We start from the raw sequence: 5,089 nt of genomic DNA, 5'->3' as shown, positions 1-5,089 counted from the left end.
CACCATGCAAGTGTTTGTTAATAATAATAATTTCAGAGAACACAGTCTGATTGCTACCAAATTTTGAGACTTACTTTATAGTCTATACATAGTTAATTTTTGTAAATATTCCAAGTGTAGAGTTCTATATATTCTTGTTAAATCTAATTTAATTGTATGGTTAAAGTCTATTATTTTTTCACTAATGTGTTATCACATTGAGATGTGTTGAATCTCCCACTACAATAATAGAACTGTCACTTTCTCTTTGTAATTATTTTCATCTTCACTTTATAGATTTTTGAGGCCATTTTATGAGATGCATTCAAGTTTATCATGTTTATATCGTCTAAGTGATTAAATATTTTATCATTATGTAGAGATTCTCTTTATTCTAAATAATTGTTATTGTCTTAATGACAATTTAGTCTGATATTGATAGAAGCATTCCAGCTTATGTTTAATTAGTATTTGTCTTACATATCTTTTCCTATAGGGTGGAATGAAAAGATGCTAATTAGTAACATGAAAACATATGAAAGTGTAAAATTTACTGGGAAAAGTAAATATACAGTTAAATTTAGAATACTCTAATATTATAATAGTCATGGATAAATCACTGATTATTATAAAGATTAAAAGGCATAAGTATTACAAATACGTACAATAATTTGTTAGTGACTACACAATATGAAAAAGATATAAATGTGACATGAAAAACATAAAATGTGGAGGGAGAGAGTATCAAAGTGTAGAGCTTTTTTAAACCCTGTTTTTAAAAATTGAAATCTGGTTGGTGTATAATATTATATAAGTTATAGGTATACAACATAGTTATTCACAGGTTTTAAAGTTATACTCCATTTATAGTTATATTCATTGTGTACAATATATTCTTGTAGTTTATTTTATATGTAATAGTTTGTACCTCTTAATCCCCTACCTCTATGTTGCCCCTTCCCCCTCCTCTCTCCCCACTGGTAACCACTAGTTTGTTCTCTGTATCTGTAAGCCTGTTTTTTTTTGTTGTTGTTATATTCACTAGTTTGTTTTATTTTTTAAATTCCACATATAAGTGATATCACACAGTATTTGTCTTTCCCTGTCTGACTTATTTCACTTAGCATAATACCCTCTTAAGTTCATCCATGTTGCTGCAAATGGCAAAATTTCATTCTTTTTATGGCTAAGTAGTATTCCATTGTGTGTGTGTGTGTATGTATAACATCTTATAACTCTAAGATGTTTTATGTAAACCTCACAGTAACCACAAAGCAAAACCTATAGCAGATACACAAAAGATAAATAGAAAGGAATAAAAACATACCACTACATAAAATCATCAAATCACAAAAAAAAGGGCAAGAGATGAAGAGAGGAACTACAAAACAACCAGAAATAATTAACAAAATGGCAATGGTGATTTCATACCTGTCTATAATTACTTTAAATGTAAGTGGGATAAATCCTAGAGTCAAAAGACATAGATTGGTTGAATGAATGAAAAACAAGACCCAACTATATGCTGCCTATCAGACTTATGTAACCTTTAAGAACACACATAGACTGAAAGTGAAGGATGGAAAAAGGTACTCGATGCAAATGGAAGCCAAAAGAAAACAGAGGTAGCTGTATCAAACAAAGTAGTCTTTAAGCCAAACACTGTAACAAGTGACTAAGAAGGTCGTTATATAATAGTAATGGAGTCGGTTCATCAAAATGATATAACAGTTGTAAATATTTGTGTATCCAACATTGGAGCACCTTAATATATAAAGCAAATATTAACAGATCTGAGGAAAGAGACAGCAGTACAACAATAGTAAGGACCTCTAATACCCCACTTTCAACAATGGATAGATCATCCAGACAGAAAATCAAAAAGGAAACAGATTAGTGATTACCTTTGGATAGAATGAATGGGAGAATGATTGGGAGGGGCCCCGAAGTGTGTTTTCCCAGGAGTTGTTCTATTTCTTCACCTGGATGGTGGTTATACAGGTGTGATCAATTTAAAAAAATTATTGAGTGGTACACATGAGATTTGTCTTCTTTTTTGTATGTATATTATATTGCAATACAAAGTTTAATTTAAAAAATTGAATGAAGGAAGAAATACCTTTTTTTATTGCATAAGGTTTTGGCATGCCAGCTGTGTGTTGCACTTAATATGTTAAAATGTTGAGTTAATGATTCAAGATATTGCTTAAGAATTATTGAATATGGAAATAAGAAAGTACTTTGGGTGACTAAAGGTCTCAGACTGGCTTAAATAATACATTAAAGATGGAATCCAAGTGTAAGGCTGAGGAGATTGTAAAGAAAGTAGTTCTTGAACTCAAGATCCCTGAGAATAGGAATCTAAGCAGATCTTTCCTGAGAAAGTAAAAGGAAATAGGCAAGAAATGTGGTGGGTAACTTCTGTCAGAAGTAGGAACTAGGCAAACAGAACCACTGCTCCTTTGGCGTCTAGTGAAGGTAGTGTCAGAATACTGTGGAGCAGGCAGTAAGAGAGTAAGAGGGACCTTGACATGGAAAATTTGGCTTTGGGTAACTTGGCAGAATTATTGAATTTACCTTAAAGGAAAGAACCTTGAAGAATGGTTAATTTCCTAGTAGCGTTTATCTTCTGTCTGTTAAGTTGTGCCTTTATAAATCCTTCTGCTTGCTAAGTAAGAAGCTCCAAACCTTTTCGGTGGTTCCTTGAGACAGGTAGCCACACATGTTATAGACCATCCTCAGGGTGTAATTATAAAATGCTACTTACTTTGTGTAGATTCCTACAATTCAGCTATGTATGTGGAATAATCAATGTCAGGGGTGTCACCTCTGAATTTATCAAGGATGATGATAGAAATTAATTGTACACTGGAAATTGACACAACATTGTAAACTGACTATAACTCAATAAAAATGTTTTAAAAAGAAAGAAATTAATTGTAATAAATATCAGACATGGGTGGGAGGCTTTCAGAAGAACTAGTAAGAAGATAAAGGAGAGCTAACTGTGCAAGATGTTGGTAAAAGAAAGGTGTAAGAGTAATAACAGAGGAAGGTGAGAGAAAATGGTGTTGAAAGAGCAAACGGTGAGCTTGGTTTTCAGAGGGAGAAGCAGAGAGATGAAAGAGTAGAGGAGGTAAGTATGAAATATGGTTCTGTCTGTAGAATTCTTGGTTTCCAGAAGGTGGAAGGAATCAAAGACAGTGAGGAGACAAAAATGTACAACAAGAATGGTCAGATAAATGGGTTGCCAAAAATAAGTAAGTAGGAGGAAATTTTTCTCAGAATTGTTTAAGACTAAGAAAAGAAACACTGGGCTGTGAGAAGGTTGTGAGGATACTCCTAGATACGGAGGGAGAGAGTGGGAAGTTAGAAGTGGAGACCTGGGAAGTGAGAAACAGTCAGCATTTGAAGAGAGTATATCCCAGGCCAAAGAGTTCATCAGTTTCCATTGTACATTCTTAAAGAGGTTTGCAATAGAAAATGGAGGAAAATGAAATAAAGTTATCATAGGGATATAAATACAAAGAATTTTTAATGGGAGAAGGACATGGTAAAATACCCCTAACATTCCTACTGACATGTGTAGGCTGGAACTAGCTTAAAATGCTCTGCTTCATTGTCAGGTCATGTTTTAAACCACAGGGCTCACCTCAAGCCTAACATATGGACAGGATGTTCTTTTGCAAAGGATATTTGTCAGTTATAATGGTCTTGGCACAGAAACCCTAAAGTCACATACGTAAGAGGTAGAAAAAAATTGCAAGATGACATCTAGAGAAATACAAACGTGGAGGGGGGAAAGGAAAAAGAAATGATACAAAGGTGATCTTAAGGAATTTGAAATTCCTGAAAGATGTGGTACACACTCTTCATTTAAAATTATTGACAAAAGTCAAGGTCAAGTTTCTGAGTGAGAAATATGTTCCAAGTAATGGAAAGAAGGAATCATAAGAGAATCCACAAGCAGAAATGCCTTCACCAGCGTGTGAGGAATGTCTCTAAGAACTCAAAGAAAGTTGACATGTAAAAATAGGCTGCTAATTTCCCATATAAGTTAAGGAAAAATGAAATAAAATATACCAGAATGGGATAAACGGATTATAGCTAGAGCTAGTAAATACTGATTCTTGGTTGGCTGACACTCATTCATATATTTAATCATTCAACAAGTCTGTTTAGGCATAGTACCGTATACAGAGTTGTAAAAATGGATGAGACATTGTACCTAACCTTTACAAAAGCACGTTCTCTTAGGGAAGACAGAAATGTAAATAAATCCCTGAAATCTGTTCATCTAGTTGAAACATAGTTCAGATATTTGTCTTTGGTATTCTTTCACATCCCGTTTCAATTTCTCTGTCTCTCTTTTTTTTCCATTTTTTAAACTTGCATTCTTTTTTACTGAAGTATAGTCATTTTACAGTGTTGTACAATTTCTGGTGTACAGTATAATGTTTCAGTCATACATTCACATATATATTCATTTTCATATTCTTTTTCATTATAGGTTACACAAGATATTGAAAATAGCTCTCTGTGCTATACAATATAAATTTCTCATTTATCTAGTTTATATATAGTAGTTGGTATCTGCAAATCTCGAACTCCCAATTTATCCCTTCTCACCTCCTTTACCCCTTTGTTACCGTAAGTTTGTTCTCTATGTCTATGAGTCTGTTTCTGTTTTGTAATTAAGTTCATTTGAGTCATTTTTTTAGATTCCGCATGTAAGTGATATCCTACGGTATTTTTCTTTCTTTTTCTGGCTTAGTTCACTTAGAATGACAATCTCCCGGTCCATCCATATTGCTGTGAAGGGCATTATTTTATTCTTTTTTATGGCTGAGTACTCTTCCATTGTATATATGTACCACAGCTTCTTTATCCATTCATCTGTAGATGGATATTTAGGTTGCTTCCATGTCTTGGCTATTTTAAGTAGTGCTGCTGTGAACTTTGGAGTACAGGTATCTTTTTGAATTAGTTTTCGCCAGATATATGCTCAGCAGTGGGATTGCTGGATCATATGGTAAGTCTATTTTTAGTTTTTTAAGGAACTTCCATATTGTCCTCCATAGTGGCTGCACCAGTTTACATTTCCACCAAC

Source organism: Camelus dromedarius, chromosome 2, assembly GCF_036321535.1.
Source record: "Camelus dromedarius isolate mCamDro1 chromosome 2, mCamDro1.pat, whole genome shotgun sequence".
Taxonomy (NCBI): Eukaryota; Metazoa; Chordata; class Mammalia; order Artiodactyla; family Camelidae; genus Camelus; species Camelus dromedarius.
This window is presented reverse-complemented; position numbering follows the sequence as displayed.